Source organism: Mustela nigripes, chromosome 7 (assembly GCF_022355385.1).
Source record: "Mustela nigripes isolate SB6536 chromosome 7, MUSNIG.SB6536, whole genome shotgun sequence".
In the NCBI taxonomy this organism is placed as follows: Eukaryota; Metazoa; Chordata; class Mammalia; order Carnivora; family Mustelidae; genus Mustela; species Mustela nigripes.
The window spans coordinates 126,321,475-126,341,568 of NC_081563.1; the positions used below are offsets into that span (position 1 = coordinate 126,321,475).

General features: G+C 49.1%; 1 protein-coding gene across 1 annotated transcript in view; it reads left to right on the plus strand.

The window, feature by feature from the left end:
• The window catches only part of MMP9 (matrix metallopeptidase 9), a 35,805-nt gene that overhangs the window by 310 nt on the left and 15,401 nt on the right, over nucleotides 1–20,094 (plus strand). The window lies entirely within an intron of this gene.

Here is a 20,094-nt window from a genome sequence, read left to right on the forward strand (position 1 = left end):
AATCTTGACCCTCCTCGTCTCTCCTCCATGACTCCCGCAGCGTGGTTCGCTCTAAGAGCCGGCTCCGAGCCCAGTGGTTTAGCCCTTCGGCCCCCAGAGTTCCCCCGGGTGCGGGGTCGGTGGTACAGCCCGCAGGCCCCCTGGGTCAGTGGCTCGCTCCCCCCTCCCCTGGTTCCCATGCGGAGGGGGCTGACAGCGACGGTCCCGGGGCCTGGCGACTCGGGGCTGTCCCCGGCGCTGCCTGCGCTCCAGGCCCGACGCCATCTTGTGGCGGCGCCGGGTTTCCGCTCAGGCAAGTGCGAGAGCGACTAAAGGGCCTGGGACCCCGGGGCCCTGTTCGGACAGCCCCGCCGGCCCGGGAGCTCGCCGCCGGCTATCCCCACAGTCTGCCCCCACTTCGCGGCAGGGTGCAGTGGGGCGACCTGATTCTACCCCATGCTCACCTGACGCTTTCGTAGCCGCACTCCTCTCCGACTCCGGCATCGACGAGGTCGCCATCCTCTTTCCCCCGCTGCGGAGGGACCCGTCGGCCCACCGTAGGCCGGGACTACTTCCTACGCCGACCCAGAAAAAGACAGCTTTCCGGTGTGTCAGAAGTTTGCCCTGAGGCCTCAGAACCATGGCCCAGTCCAGAGAGAGTCTAGTATTTTATATGTTGTGAAGTATGGGTGACAGAGTCCGCGATGGATTGGGGACTACTTTCTGTCTTGGCGGAGGGCTACACTGGGAGTGGTTATGTGACGTCACTGCTGGGTCCCTTCCCTAGGCCGCAGGGTTGGGCGCGGCGAAGGCTGCCCCACGGATTGGGGGCGTGGCCCTCAGCGGCCTGACCACGCCCCTCCCGGAACAGCTACTAAGGGTGTGCTGCGCCGGGGAGGTTTTGACTTGGCTGGAGAGGAATAAACATTAGTCATTTCGTTTGGCTCAGGACAGATGACTTAACGCTCTTATCGAGCCTAATCGAATCCTTCCTAATTAGGTTTGATGTGTCCTGGGAGGAGGGGAACATACAGTCCTTGTACAGATGGGAAACTGAGGCCGGGAGATGGGAAGTGGCTGGTCCAAAGTCACATAAGGGCACTCCGGAGGCAAGTGCCAGTAGCTAGATTCGGGGAAATGCAGAGGAGTCAATACCCGGCCCTTAGTGAACTCTAGTCATACGGCATTAGTAGAGCTGGAGGTCAAGACAACCTTCACAGCCCTGCTTTGCAGCCCTTCAGGTTTGCCGCTCTTCTGATGCCGCAAATGCCATCTTTGGCACTACTTTCTCTCTTTTTTTGGCACTACTTTCTGTTTAAGCCTATATATCATTTGGTGAGGGAGCCTGGTGCCTTGGTTTGTCCTTAGATCTGTGTTACACGAGTTATTTTCCTCAACTGAAAAATATAAATGGGTCGAGGGGAGGAAGACTTCAAAAAACTGTTTAAAAAAAAAAAAAATCAACCCTATTTAAAAAGGCAAAGTGTGCTTCGAGCTGTTATAATTTGTGTGTACTTGAGTATGAGGGCGTTTCCCTGGTCCTTTACTAGAAGCAGGTTTTCATAGGGGGGATAGAGCATGAGGCCTCTGGATGGGCTGGGTCCCCTCTTCACCCCTTCCCTCCCATCCAGCAGGACCAGGCCCCCAGAGCAGGCCTGGAAAGCTAGGTCAACAGTGGCACGATGGCAGGTTGATTCTGCACTCCCTGCACAGGTTTCCAATGAGGACCTGATTTCTCACCTCTCCAGAGCCACCCCCATCCCTCACCACTTGCCAGTAGGATATATCCTGCTTCTGACCATGTCACCTCTCCCAAGGATGTTGTAGCCCCACAGCATGCATTCCCATCCCCAGTCCAACTAAGGCTCAGTCCTAACCTTGGCCTTTGCCACCGGATCACGGGGTTGCAGGATATCACAATGCAAAAGGTAACAACTTCATCATGGAACAGAAGAGGAGCCCAAGATCCAGAGAGGGAACGCTCTAGACCCAAGGTCATGGCTCCTTGGAAACAGCATATCAGAATCCTTCCCTTACAAAGACAAGCAAGCCTACTCTGGTTTTCTGACGGCATATCCAGGGTTCTTCCCACCCAAACATGCTGCTTATCATTATTGCCTCCCCTCTGAGGGGGAGATTTCTTAGAAGCACCAAAGAAACTCTGGGTCAGAAGGACAAAGTGAACCATGGAGGAGAATGCTGAGGAGGTGAAGAGGAGGGAAGCACTTGCAAATGAGCACCGCTCACATGTGAGACAATGCACACACACTTTGCTGCATCCTGGTGCCTTAAGGAAGCAGGCTGTTATCATCTTCCATCGTAGAGAAGACGAAGCTGAGAGGTTCAGAGAGGGGAAGTGACTTGTCCAAGGTCACACCACCAGAAGGGGGGGGGATACGGACAGACGCAGGTCTGTGGGATTCAAAAGCCCCAAGCAGTTTCAGTGCCCTGTGCTGTATGCTTCGTAATCACAACACTTACAATGCTCTGTGCCCGTCATTGTTCTAAGCATTTTACCTACGTCACAACCCCCGCTGTGAGGTAGTTGCTGTCTTAACTCCACTTTATGTACAAGGAAACAGGCACAGAGTATGAAAGGAATCTAAGCAGGGGGTAGAGCTGGGATTGAAAACCAGGCAGTGTGGCTCCAGACGCCACACTTTCAGACTGCTGTGCCGTTGCTCATGCAGTAACTGTATTAACAGGTGACACTTTAACTGTTGTTTCCTGAGCCAGGCAGGGCTAGTTTCCCATTTTACAGATGAGGAAGCTACGCCCAGAGAAAGAAAGTGACTTGCTCAAGGTCACACAGCAAGTTTCCTGGTCTAATGGAGAGGGTTGCGACTCCAGGCCAGAGCTCCTGCAGCAAGTAATAATTGCACTGGGAGTGTTTACTGTGTGCTCACCAGGTACCCTATGCACAGAAGGGGCTTTACCTGCATTTTTAACCTGGAATCATCACAATCAGAGATCCTAGACACTCTCCATATTCCCATGTGACCAATGAGGAAATAGGCTCAGGAGCAATGAAGTGACTTGTCCAAGGTCATGTACTTGGTCAGCAGAGCTGGCATTCAAATCCTGGTTTCCTCCCTCCCAGTCCACTGCTCCCGCCACTGTACCAGATGCCCCAGGAGGGCAGCAGAGCTAAGAGTAGACAGTCAGCAGGTGGGTGCTCTGGGCTCAACACTACCTTCTGTCTCCATGCCCACAGCCATCCACGGGTTTAGCTAAACCTGTTCTTAAAAACCTATTTATAGCTTAAAACTGTACCACCACTTGAGATAATGAATCCCTTAAGTTGACTTCCCGTGGTGTAAATTAAGGCTTCCTTTCATTTGTCCGAAATGTTTCTCTTTGAGGATTGGGGAGAGGAAGGGTGGGGCAAGGCCTTAGAACCAGGACACTTGGATTCAGAAAACAGGCTGTGGTCCGAGCAGTATTCGCCAGTGATGGCAATTCCTGAAACCCAGACAGCAGGGGACATTTATGCAAGCACCTCTTCTGATCATCGCAGAGACATGAAGGATGGGCAGCTGTTATGTGTGGCTGTTATGCCTTTTAATGGATCTTGTTTCCTGTGATATTCCCTGCACTTAGCACAGTTTCACAGTCATGAGGAAGCCACCAGATCCCTATCTGTTGAATGAATCAGTGAACCCTCCTTTTATAGGCTAGGAAACAGAGACACAGAGTGTCAGGGGTCTACCCTGGAAAATGAGACCCATACCAGATGATTCTAAAGAGGAAATCTAATATGGAGAGTTCATTACAAAGTTGTGCGGTGAGCAGAAATCAACTAGGGGAAGCGGAGGCAAACCCGAGGTTAGCAGCAACTCAGGAAGCCAAGACCCTCTCTCGCTTAGGGCTGGAGCTCTATGGGGAGGAGATGGCATCCCCAAGACCAGAAACCAGAGCCACCCAGAGAGAAGCAGGGACCACAGTGGGCCTTTCTTGCAGGACCCGTAACTATGGAGGAGACCTTGAAATTGCTGCAATCACTCCCCACCTCCAAGACTGAGAGAGATGGGGAGAAATCCCCCAGCTTCTCCTTTCATCTTACTCTGATCTCTCTAGGGCTTCCCATTGGCCGAAACAACCAGAAGCCAGTTGTCAAAGGAGCTCAGGAAGCATGGAGCAGAAGGGCAGTGAATGGATTTGAGATAAACAGAAAAATTAAGTGGCCCAGATAGTCCCACACCTAGGAAGGAGCCACATAATGTGTATGCTGTCAGGCAGTTCTCCCTGGCCCCAAACTCCATTTGATCCTTCTAAGGCTCTTTATCTCTTTATCTTTCCACATTCACCCTAAGAATTACCTCCTCCAGGGAGCCTTCCAGGACTGCTTCCCAGCAGAGCTGCTATCTCCCTAGTGTATGTTTCCCCAGCATGTTCTGCACGCCTCTGCCGTGACATACACCACTGTGTGATTACGCCAGAGCTGCCAATTATCCCCCAGCCTCCTCAACAGATTTGGCCTCCCAAGGCCAGGCCCAGTTCCATTTTTTTTTTCCCCCTGCTGGGAAGAAAATAGTTGTTGAATGAATCAGGGGCAACCTGGGGTCTGGAGTCAGGCCACACCTAGGGTCCAAATAGTCCAGTGTATTTATATGTTGTATGACCTTGGCCAGCCCTCATTCCCTTTGTCTTAGTTTCCTCACTGGTAAGATGGGAATAACAATACAAACTTTGGAGAGTAAATGGGAGAGTGTGCAGGAACATAGTTGAGTTCAGGTCCTGGAATCAGACAGTCTACAGTCAGTCCCTGCCTCCTCTTCAGGTTACTTACTTCCATTCCCTCACCTATAAATTGAGGATATGAATACTTCCTCTGGTATCTGGGAGCATTAAACGAAACGATGTATGGAAAAGAGAGTGCCGGCTGGCAGAGGATGGGTCTTGTGTCAGCATGGGTGGGGCCCCACCCAGCAGCTGAACACTGAATTGGTAGGTTCTCAGTGATAGATAGCAAACAGGGATCTTGATTTTTTTGTTTACCACTGCAGCCCCATGACCAAGAACAGTGGCTAGCACAGAGTAGATGCTCAGTCAGTCTTTGTGAGGCCAATGAACAGTACTGAGTTATATGTGGGGATGTTATTCTGCCCCTGCCCCGGCCACCACCGCAGACGATGCCTGTTCTATACCAGCCTAACCCAAGCCTGGAGACATCTTATTCAGGAAGGGAAAGTGGGGACTGCTGGGCCTATTGGGAGGAGCTGTAAAGGGCAGGAGACAAAGGTCTGGAGCAAAGGACTAGCAGAGGGATCTAATGTTTATTGAGCACCTACTGTGTCCAAATGCTGTACATACCTGATTGCATTTCATCCTTGCAGGAGCCTGCAAAGTGATGAACCTTACCCTCCCTTTACAGGTGATGAAATAGCAGTTCAGGGAGATGAGAAAACTCACCCAAAGTTGTGCAGAAATGAAGGAGTACAGCTAGATTTGAACCCTGGACTGTTTTGTTCCAGAACGCCTACCCCTTCCATGGTACCAGCTGCCTCCCAGAGGGCAGGGGAATGAAATCTGAGCCTCAAGCCATACCGGAAGCTCCAGCAACCAATCTGGAGGCCAGGCTCAGGCTGAGTGACAGCTTGAGACAGCTTGAGACCCGATTTTGACAGCTGTGCCCAGGCTGGCCCGGAAGAAAGTGTGCTCAGTTCTGGCGCCTGGGAACTGGAGTTATGATCGCACAGGCAAGGGATGGCCGCCGGCGGCAGCAGAGCACCATGGAGGTGCTGGGCCCCAGGGAGAATGTCCTCGGGCCTCGCCCCCAACAGAGAAAGCTCCCTACTAACTGACTCTGTGACCTCTAGCAAGTCCCTCAATCATCTCCATTCAGGGTCCTCCCTTTTCACACAGGGTCACCTTGCCTCCTGGGTTGTCATGGAGCTACATGAGACAGTGCAAAGAAACAGAACTGGGGGCGGGTCCAGGCCAGGGCTCCAGCACTAATTAGTTGTGTGATCTGAGGCAAATCACTTCACCTCTCTGAGCCTCAGTGTCCCCAGCTGTATAATGGGCATAGTATATGCCTCACCAGATTGCCAAGAGGATGTAGTGATTAAAATTATGGGCTCTCAGGGTACCTGTTGGCTCAGTCTGTTGAGCACCCAATTCTTGTTTTTGGCGTCCTGGGATCAAACCCGGCATCTGGCTCTGTGCTCAGCATGGAATCTGCTTGAAGATTCTCTCTCCCCTTCTGCCCCTCATCCTGCTCCGTGCGCTCTCTCTCTCTCTAAAATCAATCAATCAATCAATCAATCTTTTTTTTTTTTTAAAGATTTTATTTATTTGTTAGAGAGAGAGCGTAAGCACAGGCAGACAGAGTGGCAGGCTAGAGGCAGAGGGAGAAGCAGGCTCCCTCCCCAGCAAGGAGCCTGATGTGGGACTCGATCCCAGGACGCTGGGATCATGACCTGAGTCAAAGGCAGCCGCTTAACCAACTGAGCCACCCAGGCGTCCCAATCAATCAATCAATCTTAAAAGAAAAAACCTAAAAAGTATGGGATCTGGAGTACAATTGTCTGGGTTTAAATCATGCTTCACCCCTTACCTGCTGTGAGCCTTTGCCAAGTAGCTCGACTTCAGGGAGTTGTGGTGATTAAATGATATAATCAGCAGAAAGAACATAGAACAGCAGCTGGCCCCAGTAAGCTCTCTGTCACTGTGACTAATCATTAGCCCCGGGTCTGGCATCTAATAGTGACTGGTCCTTGCCACACGCCAGGCACCACTTTAAACTCTAATCCTCAAAGCCGTCTTGTGAGATCGGTGGCACTACCGTCCCGTATTTTGTTCACGAGGAACCGAGTTATCCCGGGGTTCAATAACTTGCTGTAGGTCACACAGGGATCAGAGGACCGACCCGGACCTGAGCCCACAACTCTTCCGCCAGGGCACTCCTTCATTCCTAATAAGGGCTCCATAAAAGGAAGATATCAGGACGTCTGTGTTCCGTGTGAACGTCTTACGAAGGCAGAGCAGAAGGCAATAATTTGTGTCCACGTGGAGTACCCTAAACGCACGTTAAAAAGATGGGGAAAGCCTGGGTGAGCGCGGCAGAGTGGAGGCGCGGAGGGACCCATCTGCTCAGCTTGCGCTTGTCTCCAGCAGGGGGCGCCCGCTGCCTCCGTCTGGTCCCTGAGCCCGAACCAGGCGGCTGGGCTGGTGGCCGGTGCCGCGAGTGGCCCGTCCAGGTCGACCTTGAGGACCCCGTGGAGGAGCCCCGGAAAGTGACAATGTTAGCTGGTACAAAACCAGGGACATGCCAAGAGGGGCTTATCTCCCATGGTTCCCAAATGGCGCTGCCCAGCTGCATCGCACAGAGCTTCCAAAAGTTGCAGAAGCCATCTGGCCCCTTCCCCCTGTCAGAATTCTCTCGGTGACCGGCCAGGGATCTGAAACTTTTAAAACTTTAAGGAAATACTATACAGGCGTGAAAATCAATCATGCTCCAAAACGTTATGCTGAGTGGAAAAGTGAGTAGTCAAATGCACAGAATTTAATGTGTGTGCTTGGGGGGCGGGGAAGGATAGCCCGAGGCGAGAATACAGAGGCCCACCCCCCATCTGCATCTCACTGAAGCCCCCCACCCCACTTTGTGTGCCCCGCCCCCAAGTTCCAGTCTATTTACTCCCCATCTGACCCCTTCCCAAACAGTAGGCACTTGGCCATTCCTCTGATCTAGGGGTGCACATTCGGGTAGATGGCCCGCCTTCAGAAGGATGGACCCTGGAGAAAATCCTGCCTAGGTGCTGCGTAACACGGGAGGCTGTCTGGACTGGGAGTCCTGGAGGCCCGAATACCCTCATGTGGTCTCCAAGAGGCTCACAGTCACCGCAAGTCACATTCCCTCGAGCTCCTTGGCCTGTGGCGAGGGGCACAGACAGAGAAGGGCCAGAGGGAGACCTCTGGATCCAAGGCCTGACTTGCCTCTAAGGGCTATACTGTAAAAATTAACACTATTTCTATAAGGATAAAACATGCAAAATAATGTTTTTTATTGATAGACATGGAAATTTTATTTTATTTTATTTATTTTAAAAAAGATTGTATTTATTTATTAGAGAAAGAGCATGAGCAGGGGGAGAGGGAGAGGAACAAGTGGACTCCCAGCTGAGCAGGGAGCCCAGAGCTGGGCTCAGTCTCAGGCCCCTGGGATCATGACCTCAGCTGGAGGCCATTAACCCACTGAGCCACCAGGTGCCCCACATACAGAAATTTTAATAAGAATTTTAAGGCACAGGAATAAAAACATGCCCATCAGGGCACCTGGGTGGCTCAGTCAGTTGAGCATCAGCCTTCCGCTCAGGTCACGATCCCAGGGTCCGCAAGTCCCTGCTCAGTGGGGAGCCTGCTTCTCCCACCCTATGAGATAAATAAATAAAAAAACCTCACAAAACAAAACAAAACAAACCCCCACAAAACCATGCCTATCTCCTAACACCAAATTCAGAATGGTGTTACCTTTAGGGAGAGAAGTGGGGAGGAGCTATAGAATGATGCAGAGGGATCTTCAAATGCGTCTGTCATGTTAAATTACTTCATCTGGTTGGTGAGAACCTGAATTTGTTTCGTTATTATCTATACTTTTCCTATGGTTAAGAAAGTTAAAATTAAATCTAACAATTTAATAATTTAAAAATTAACCTGGGGTCTCCTAGGTGGTTCAGTTGGTTAAGAGTCTGCCTTCAACTCAGGTCATGATCCCAGGGTCCGCAAGTCTCTGCTCAGTGGGGAGGCTGTTTCTCCCTCTCTCTCTGCCCCTCCCCCTGATTGCGCTCTCGCTTTCTCTTGGTCACATAAATAAATAATATCCTTTAAAAAAATTAAAATTGGGACGCCTGGGTGGCTCAGTTGGTTGGACGACTGCCTTCGGCTCAGGTCATGATCCCGGGGTCCCGAAATTGAGTCCCGCATCGGGCTCCCAGCTCCACGGGGAGTCTGCTTCTCTCTCTGACCTTTTCCTCACTCATGCTCTCTCTCACTGTCTCTCTCTCAAATAAATAAAATCTTAAAAAAAATTTAAAATTAACCATAAAAGGTAATATATAAAAAAGCAATATATGTTCATAGTTAAAAGTTCAAGAAGTACAAAAAGAAAGAAAGTTAAGGTAAAAATCTCTCTCCCTGTCCCTCAGTGTGAAGGGGGACTTCCTAGAGGTGACCACTGTTACCAAGTCCTTGTGTATTGTTCAGAAATGTTTTAAAAATCTACACACACTGGGGCACCTGGGTGGCTCAATGGTTTAAGCCTCTGCCTTTGGCTCAGGGCATGATCTCAGGGTCCTGGAATCGAGCCCCACATCGGGCTCTCTGCTCGGCAAGGAGACTGCTCCCCCCTACCGCCTGTCTCTCTGCCTACTTGTGATCTCACTCTCTGTCAAATAAGTAAATAAAATCTTAAAAAAATAAAAATCTACACACACTGGGGGCGTCTGGGTGGCTCAGTCTGAATCCTGATTTCAGCTCAGTTCATGATCTCAGGGTCTTGGGATCAGGCCCTGTGTCATACTGAGCTCAGCCTAGAATCTGCTTGCCTCCCTCACCCTCTGCTCCTCCTCCCCCCAACTCTGTCAAATAAATAAATCTTAAAAAAAAAAAAAAAAGTCTGCACACACTGGATATATAACACTAACTTCTGTGGACATTGCTCCTTCCCCACCCCAACACACACTTCATCATCCTTCTCTTGGATAATTGTCCACAAGCACATGTAGATACATCTTGTTCTTTTAAGGACTGGATAGGATACGATGCCCGGTGGATGTATCGCATTTAACCAGTTCTCTGTGGAAGGACATTTACATTTATTTGTTTGCTATTATAAACAGTGTACCCCAAAACACCTTTCAACTTGTATGTCTTCTTGAGTTGCAAGAATAACGCCATGAACTCTTGTGTATGTGTATTTGTAAGAAGAGAAATCTCGGCGGTGAAACTGCTGGGTCAAACTTTATGTCCATTTAAATTGCAGTATTTCAAAATTACATTCCCAAAAGTTCATGCCAATTTACATTCTTACTGGTGATATATGAGGTTGTCAGTTGTTCCAGGCACTCACCAACACTGGATTGTTTATCTTTGTCTTACTGATTTTTTAAGAACTCTTTGCATATTAAGGAAATGAATTTTTTTTGTCTCCCCTTGGTGTTACCAATTTTTTTCCCAGCGAGGCATTTGGAGTCTCCTCCTCCATTTGGAATTTTTAAAGTTGATTTTAAAAATTGCATTTCTTTTTATTTTCTTTAATTGAAGAGAAATTCACATAATATAAAATTAATCACTTTAAAGTTTCCAAGTCAGTACTATTTAGTACACTCATAATGTTGTGCAACCACCTCCTCTATCTAGTTCCAACATATTTTTATCACCCCCAAAGAAAACCTCATACCCATTAAGCAATATATCTTCATTCCCCTGCCCATCAAAACCTTTTTTTGTGTGTGCCTTTTTTTTTACCATTTGTTTTCATGTAGTAAAATTTATTAATCTTTTCATAACAGCTTTGTGATTTCAGTGTGCGTAGAAATGCTTCCCTCACTCTAAGATTATTAAAAAGCAAAGAATTTAAAACATTATTATTAATGGTTAGTGAACTCTTACAACCTGGACACCAGGGTCTTAGATCACCCTCAGTAGCATGAGCTCCTGGAGAGCAAGCACCTTTGTTCCCACCTCTAGCACCAAGCACAAAGTTAAAGAATAAGTATTCAGTAAATTTTGGTTAAAGGCAATTCCTACCTCTAGATTATAAAAGGAAAACGTCTCACATTTTCTTGTAGTCCTTTTAGGGTTGTGGGTTTTTTTTCCTTAATTAACATTTTCATCCATCTGGAATTTATTTTGGTAGATTGGAATGAGGTAGAGATACAGCTTTATTTTTTTCCAAGTGGCTAGCCAGTTGAACCAACACCATATTGAATAATCTGTCTTCCCCCACTAATTTGAAATGCCACCTTTAGCATATACTGAATTCCCACATGTATTCAAGTCTATTTCTGGACTCCTTATCCTTTCTCTGTGACCTCTCTGTCTGGGATTCTGTATTTTTTAAAGCTTCCCTGGTGATTCTGACGCAGCCCATCTGTAGTCGGTGCTTATCTATGGTGAGATATGTTTGCGGATTCTTAAGCAAAATGAAGGGAAATAGTGTCACAATGTTAAATTTCATTTTGAGGGCCCATCTTTTATTTTGAGATGATGTCCTTGCTAAACTTTTTCTTTTAAGATTTTTTAAAAAAATGAAAGCTGAAAGTAAATAGTCATTTCTTATTTATTTATTTTTAAGTACATTTTAAAAAAAGATTTTCTTTATTAATTTGAGAGAGAGTGAGAGAGGGTTGAGACACAGAGGGAGAAGCAGACTCCCCGCTGAGCAGGGAGCCCGATGCAGGACTCCATCCCGCGACCGCTGGATCATGGCCTGAGCTGAGGGTTTAACCGACTGAGCCACCCAGGAGCTCCTTAAGTACATTTTCTTTTTTCTTTTTAAGATTTTATTTACTGGGGCGCCTTGGTGGCTCAGTGGGTTAGGCTGCTGCCTTCAACTTGGGTCATGATCCCAGGGTCCTGGGATGGAGCCCCGCATAGGGCTCTCTGCTCAGCGGGAAGCCTGCTTCCTCCTCTCTCTCTCTCTGCCCGCCTTTCGGCCTACTTGTGATCTCTGTCTGTCAAATAAATAAATAAAATCCTTTTTTAAAGATTTTATTTATTTAATTGACAGACAGAGATCACAAGTAGACCAAGAGGCAGGCAGAGAGTGGGGGGGGAAGCAGGCTCCCTGCTGAGCAGAGAGCCCTATGCAGGGCTCGATCCCAGGACTCTGGGATCATGACCTGAGCCCAAGGCAGAGGCTTTAACCCACTGAGCCACACAGATGCCCCCCATCCCCAAGTACCTTTTTGAAGGAGTATAACACACATAGATGGAGACATGCGCACAAATCTTAAGTGTACAGTTTGATGAATTCTCCTTAAGCGAACACACCCATGTTAGCGTCCTGGGGCTGCCAAGACAAATGACCGCAAACCTGGTGGCTTGAAAGGACAGAAATTTATTTCTTGGTTTTGGAGGCCGGAAGTCTGAAATCTAGGTGTCCGCAGGGCCATGCTCCCTCGGAAGGCTCCCTGGGAGAATCCTTCCTTTCCAGCTTCCGGTGTTTCCAGGAGTTCCTTGGCTTGTGACCACGTCCCTCTAAGCCTCTTCCCATGGCCTCCTCTCTCTCTCTCTGTCTCTGGGAAAATCTCCCTCTACCTTTCTCTTCTTAGATGGACACTAGTTCTTGGATTGCGGGCACACCCTAATCCAGAATAACCTCATCTCAAAATCCTTAACAACATCTGCAAAAACCCTTTTTCCCCACATGCAGTCACATTCACAGGTTCTGGGTGGATATCGCTTTCTGAGGGGAGGGGCAAAGGTACAATGTAACCCAACAGCTCACCATGTGATCGAGATGCCCCATCAAGAATTTGGGCATCACCCCACCCTGCAGGACCCCCTCGGGCTCTGCCCAGCGGGGGAGGAGCCACTGTGTTGACCTCTGATTCCCCCACCAACTTTGTATTTCAAAAAATCTCACACTTCCAGCCAAGTTGCAGGAAGGGTACAGTGAGCTCATCTATAATGTTCACCTAGAGTCACCAGCTCTATTTCTGCTTTTGTTTTACTATTTATTATTTGTTTTTGTTAGGCTCACCAGTGACTATATTGGCACATTTGCTTCTTCTCTCCTCTCTCTCTATATTTATGTTCATTGATGTTTATATTTATACTTCTATAAATATGTATTTTTTTTCCTGAACCACAAGGAAGGGAGTTAGTGCAGACATCCTAAAGCTGCCACCCTAATGTATGAAGAATGCAGGCCACTGTCTCCCTGACCACAGCACGATTATCCAATATACAATCCTTTTAAAATGCTTTTTTCAGGGTGCCTGGGTGGCTCAGTGGGTTAAGCCTCTGCCTTTGGCTCAGGTCATGATCCCAGACTCCTGGGATCGAGCCCCGCATTGGGCTCTCTGCTCAGCGGGGAGTCTTCTCTCTCTGCCTGCCTCTCTGCCTACTTCTGATCTCTCTCTGTGTCAAATAAATAAATAAAATCTTTAAAAAATATTTTTTTTTCAGATTTATTTATTTTAGGGAGAGAGGGAGAGAGTGGTGGGAGGGGCAGAGGGAGAGAGAGAGAGAATCCCAAGCAGACTCCCCGCTGAGCATGGAGCCAGACTTGGGGGGGCTCCCTCCCAGGACCCTGAGATCATGATCTCAGCCGAAATCAGGAGTCAGCTGCTTAACCAACTGAGCCACCCAGGCACTCCTCCAATATACAATCTAAATTCAAAATTTTCAATTATGCCATGAATATATCTTAATGCGGGCCATTTAAGCCCAGGATCCAGTGCAAGATTTCATATTACTTCTACTAACCGTGGTTGTTTTTTTTTTTTTTTTTAATCATTATTACTGCATTTAAGTTTTTCTGGTAAAATGGAGAGTTAGAAATCTTTTTTTTTTAAATATTTTATTTATTTATTTGTCAGAGAGAGAGAGAGAGCACACAAGCAGGGGGAGCAGCAGGCAGAGAGAGAAGCAGGGTCCATGTTGAATAAGGAGTCCAATGCAGGACTTGGTGCCAAGATCCTGGGATCATGACCTGAGCTGAAGGCAGACTCTTAATGGACTGAGCCACCCAGGTGTGCCTCCAACCCTTTTTTTAAAGTAATTTCTACACTCAAAGCTGGAGCTCACGACCCCGAGATCAAGACTTGCATGCTCTACCAACTGAGCCAGGCACCCCAAAAAGTTGGCGATCTTATGTCCTTTCTCAAATACCTTTGAACATGGACTCGTCCCTGAAATTCAAAACCTGCGAGTCACTGCTCTAGACTAGCAGCACAGTCCCAAAGAACTCACTGTGGTGATGCCAGTGTTCCTTAACCTGTACTGTTTGTACACTGTGCTCGCCAGTGGCCACAAGTAGCTTTTGAGCACTGGAAATGTGGCTAGTGAGACTGGGGAACTGAATCTTATGTATTATTTAATTTTAATTAACTTAAATTCAAACATGGGCCTGGTGGCCATAGGGTCAGACAGTCTGGCTCTAGACCAATCAGCGCACAAAGCTGGGAGCTCAGGCAGAGTCTGGGTCCGAGTTTTCTTGTCCTTCGCCTGTCGTCATTACCATCAGGCCACAGCATCCAAGTGCTGTGTGGTGGGAGGTCAGCGAGGGAGAGGAAGGGGTTCTGAAGTCTATCCTGGCCCTCGCCCCTGTCAGCCCACTGTTCCCACATCACTTTTTCCTCTGGGCTCCACACATTTATTGAGCACCTACTTTGTACCAGGCCCTGAGAATAAGGGATGGATGGTCTTCGCTGTGGCTTTTATCAAAGGGGATTATCAATGTCTGTGAATGTGTTTGTCTTACACACATCGCTCTGTCACCCTCTGAGGTCAGGGGCCCAGCTCAGTGCCTGACCCTTAGAAGAAGCCTGGTAAAGGTTTGCTGACTGACTGACTGACTGACTGCCTGAAGGGTAGGGATGAAGGTAGAGGCTAGTCTTCCAATTTTATTCCAGAGGCTAGGACAGAGAGGAGACAGGAGATGGTGCTGCTTATCCCGAAGAGTGCTAGTCTGACTCAGGATGAGTAAGGAAAGGGTTAAGGCATTGGCAGGGAGAGAAAGGATGCCCCTGACTTCCTGGCCTGGGCTTAGGCTACTAACCAGGCTCCCAGAAATCCCAGATGTGGAGAAATGTTATAGATGTGATATTAACCAGAGAGCAGGGAATATAACAAGTCCATCCTATTTGTTCTAAATATAGATGAGATATTTTAATGATATTTACAAACTACCTTGTTTATCTTAAATGTTACAGACAAGATATTTACCAAGTTCCCTGGTCAGTTTTCTATAAAAGACTGACCATAAAAGCCCTCAGCGGCAACCCACTGGGACCCTTCTCCCTCTAGAGAGCTTTTTTTTTTTTTTCTGTCCCTTCCTTCCTTTTCTTTCTGTTCTCATTTCACTTAATAAAAATTCATTTCACCCTTTTGTGTCCCTCGGATTCATTCTTCAACTTGGTGAGACAAGAACTTGCAACAAGGAAATACAACTTCTGTCCAGGTGCTAGCCCCGACTTGTCCTGTGTTCTTAATCTCTTCCTTTCTCCAGTTTTATTCCAAGAGTAAAAAGAAGTAGCTGGCCTAGACCAGGCCTTAGGGCCCCTCCCAGGGACAGGGTCGATGGAAGTGGGGTGCCGAAGAACTCTTAATTTGTCATATATTGGGGTTCTCCTAAAAGCATTTCCTAATAGTATTCTGGGGTTTAAAACGTTGGGAGACTCCGTGGGACGCCTGGGTGGCTCAGTTGATTTTCAGTTCAGGTCATGACCCTAGCCTCCTGGGATCAAGTCCCGCATCAGGTTCCTTGGTCAGCAGGGAGCCTGCTTCTTCCTCTGCCTCTGCCTGGCACTCTGTCTGCCTGGGCTCCCTCGCTCGCTCCCCGCGTGTGCGTTCTTTCTCTGACAAATAAATAAAATCTTTAAAAAAAAGGTGGGGAGATTCCTGAGCTAGAGGAGACTCCCAGGGTTTGTAAGGTCAGGATGAGGACAGCCTGAGTGGGGTTTTGGGGAAACTCCCCGATTCTTCTCACAGGCTCCTGGTCTGTGCTGGGTCTGCACCTGCTTGAAGGTGTGCCTGCTGGGACCTTCCTTCTGAGGTGGTGAGCCAATCCCTGTAAGGGATGGGGGCACGGTTCAGGAGGGAGCCTTGAATCTTGGGGCAAGAGAGGAGGGAGGGGGAGGGTATGTCTCACCCACACAGAGACTGAAGGACCAGAGCCCTGGGGCATGTGTAACTTGCCTCGCCCCACTCATGCATGACTCAGGCTGAAACTGGACGCTACGACAGTCACTCTGTCTGAGCCTCATAGGCCAGAATCTGGAGCGCTGTCCATTGCCTTCCATTTCTCCTTCAGGAAAACGGCTGTTGCATTGACAAATTGGTGGTTGTCAAGTCTGCAAAAGCCCCTGCTCCTTTTCGACATGGCAGACTGCTCTTCTTCAAAACTGGGCTCGGGTGTTGTGCCTGAAGTCTTCCCTGACTTCTGACTTCTCCTCTATAGAATTAATCACTCCCTCTTCCAATATGCAGACTCTGGAGCCAGATAGCTTGGGTTTGAATCCCTAATCTGCCACTTAATCGCTGTGTTTCCTTGGGTGAGTTACTTAACTTCTCTGTGTCTCTATTTCTTCATCTGTGAGATGGGAAAAATCACAGCACCCACTCACTGGGTAGTTGTGAGGATTAAATGAATTAATACATATAAATACTTAGGATGGTTGCTGGCACGTAGTATGAATTTAAGAAAAAAGCAGATAGCACTACTATTATTTTTCTACGCTTAAGAAATACTTCCTTGCGAGTATAATGGACACGGCAGATAAGGGTCCTGTCCTCATAACCATCTCAGTCTGTGAGGAGAGATAGATGAATAAACAGGAAATTCACTCTGAATTATGAAAAATGCCACAGTAAGGGAAGTGGTGGGTTGAGGGGAATCATGAGAGCATAGAAGGGCCCCACTTCCCAGGTTGGGGTGGTCAGCAGTAGTTTCCTGGAAGAAATTATATCTCAGCTGAAATCTAAAAGATGAATAAGATTTAGCCAGGCACAGGGGGAGGGCAGAGAGTGGAGATGGGGAAGGGTTGGAGGCTTGGGGTGGGGGTGGGGAGTGCACTCCAGGGCTCAGAGTATGATGTCTTCTGAGGACAAGGGTGGCCGGGTGCCCCCCACGAATGCATGTTTTTGTGATCTTTCTCCTTTCCTGGTTTGTGAGCTTCAGCGGGACAAAACTCATGTCTCCTTTTCATCCCATACACCTGCCCGACGCCCAGCACTCAGCCTGGCCCTCCCCAGAGTCTCAGTAAATGTTTGCTGAATGGGAATGAGAGGCTAGAACCTTGCCTTTTCCATCAGGGGGCCCTTCCCAGCAACCTTTTCATGTGTCCAGACTTGTGAGTTAGGCATTCTTCATAGCCCTGGGAAGTCAAGCTCATTTGTTTGTTCAGAATCATTATCTGCTATGCATTCCAGGCTCCTGTGAATTGGATGGTTCCATCAAAGGCATCTTTCTGATCCATTTGGATGACAAAGGCAACTTTCTGATCCAACAAGGTGACCCCGGGTCTCACTTGTGTGGGTCCTCTCTGGATACCATCGGTGCGCGGAAAGTTTGCAGCCTCGGTGTCCTCACGGATCGCCTGGGGTCTGTGCAGGTGACGCACCTTCTGATGGAGCAGGTCTGGGGCTCGGCCTAAGAGTCTGCTTTTCTGACCAGCTCCAGGTTGATGCTGAAGCTCTAAGTCCAGGAATTACACATCATTGCTTCGGTTTTTTATTTTTATTTTTATTTTTTTTATTTTTTTAAAGATTTTATTTATTTATTTGACAGAGAGAAATCACAAGTAGTTGGAGAGGCAGGCAGAGAGAGAGAGAGGAGGAAGCAGGCTCCCTGCTGAGCAGAGAGCCCCATGTGGGACTTGATCCAGGACCCTGAGATCATGACCTATGCCGAAGGCAGTGGCTTAACCCACTGAGCCACCCAGGCGCCCGCTTCGGTTTTTTAAAATCACGAGTTACAACAGCAAGGCGCTAGACAGCATGGTCACTTTTCTGGCCCTGATCACTGCGACGATTGTCAAAGGAGGTTGCAGCCAGGTTCCGAAGGGCCTTGGGTGCCAGGCTGAGTTCAGTCTTTATCGTGGAGACAGTAGGGGGCATGGAAACTTCCTGAAGCATGCTCAGGGAGAGCTGACCCAGGAGAGGGGTCTGGAGTGTGAGTGCTGGGGGGCCAGAGGAGCTGAGCTAGTACCAAGTGAGAAATGGTGGGGCTGAAGTTCGAGCAGCAGCAGTGAGAAGGCAAAGGATGGAGGGTATTTGGGGCTGAACTGTGCCCCACCCCCCAGTCATATGTTGAAGCCCTAACTCCTAGGACCTCGAATGTGGCTATCTTTGGAGAAGGGGTCTTTATTTTTTATTTTTTAAAAGATTTTATTTATTTATTTGACAGTAGATGGAGAGGCAGGCAGAGAGAGAGAGAGAGAGAGAGGGAAGCAGGCTCCTCGCTGAGCAGAGAGCCCGATGCGGGACTCAATCCCAGGACCCTGAGATCATGACCTGAGCCGAAGGCAGCAGCCCAACCCACTGAGCCACCCAGGCGCCCCGGAGAAGGGGTCTTTAAAGAGGTAATGAAATTAAAACAAGGTCATTAGAGTGGATCCTAATCCAAGTTGACTGATGTCGTGTAAGAAGAAGAGATTAGGACACACAGCAGCATAGAGAGGAGCCCAGGTGGGGACACAGGGAGAAGAGAGCCATCTACGAGCCAAGGAGAGAGGCCTTGGGAGTCCCCAACCCTGTGGACACCTTGATCTTGAACTTCTAGCTTCCAGAGTTGCGAGAAAATAAATGTCTGTTGGACAAGCCCCCCCAGTCTGTGGTACATTTTGACAGCAGTGGAGTAGATGGCTAGAGAGGGGATGGATTTAAGAGGATTATTCAGGTTGTCAACCGGTGGGAGGACATGGCGGCTCTACAGATGGTGGGGTAACTGGGCAGACCAGGGAGGAGAGTGCTGCGAATAGAACAGAAGCAGGCAGTGGGGGAGCGCGGAGGGAGGAGCAGGGCTGGAGAGAAGTACACCAGGACCAGGAGGCAGAGGAGGCACCCCTGGGAGCTGCAGGAGGGGCTGTGCAGGGGGCTTTAGGAAACTGGCTGGTGGTGCTTGCAATCAAAGCCAGGCCCTCGGGAGGATGTGTCAATCCTGGCCCTTGCCTGCGAGCAGTCAAAACCTGTCCGGGCTAACTTAAGCAGAAAGAAAGGTCGCCAAAAGGATTCCGGAGGCTCCCCGCAGTGAGGGGTAAGGGGGCTGGTCAGCTGTGAGCATAGCTGGAAGCCTGCTGCGGGGACAGCCCACGCGGGCGGGCGGGTGGGCCTGCTGGGCTCCCAGCACCACCTTCTGCTTGCACCCATTAACAGCTTCCTTCCCAGCCTCCCAAAGGGCCTGAGGAAGATATCCCACTACTGAGGAACCAAGTAAAATGAGCTTATTAGTCCCATTATAAAGATGAGGAAACTGAGTAGCTCAGGAAGGGGAAGTCATTTACCCAAAGGCATAGAGTTCAAATCCAGACCGGTGGGACTCCAGCGCCCAGTTCCTTCCACTGCACCAGCTGGTGCCTGGCTCCTGCTTCAGAGAGCCCATGGTCGGAGCTGGGACAATGTTATCAGAGGCCTCCAAGCCAGGCCCCCTCTGAAGCTGGGAAGGAATCTCATCTACCCAGCCCCCACCCCCTACCCCACACCATCTATTGCTGCTCCCGTCTCTTCCCACTGGAGAAACCCTGCATTGCCTCTTCTAAGGAGCTGGGCTGGAGCCCCTGGTTCTAGACCAGAGGAGGCCTCCTGCGTCTGCCTTCCTTCTGCATCCGCGCTGAGCCTGGGAACTGTCTTCCCTTCAAGCCTGGCAACCCAGCTTCAGGTGTATCAAAGTTCCTGCGCTGCGTGAGGTTCAAACCCATCTCAGCAGGCTTCCTGCATACATTAGTCTTATGCCCCCCCAACCCCCACAACATGCCCCAGGGTTGTGAGGTGGAGGAGGAAGGGGCACTGGAACTCAGTATGCAAATATATGCAGATCACATCTAAATGAAGGTGTCCCGGGATTAATGGGAAAGAAAGGCAATCAGAGCAGGCCTGGGGCTCTGCTGCTACGTGGTGCAGCCAGGAAACGGCTCTCCGGGGAGGGTGTCTTAGGCTCTGTTTCAGAGCGTGTTCTTTGAAGCAATGTTTCTGCAGCACAGGGGAAGGAAGAGCCGCGGAAATTGGTTCTGGATACTTCCTGGCAAAATGTTCTTGGTTGCTTCAGCTATGCTGGGGGTGGGCTGGGAGAGAGGGGGTAGGGTCTCTGAGCCTCTCTCAGTCACCACTGCCTGCAGCGGCTGTCCCTGTCCCTGCTTTTTAAATCAGGGGAGCTTGCTAACACCCAGTTCCAGGCCCCACTGATTACTGAATCCGAATCTCTTGAGAATCTGTATTTTATTTTTGCAA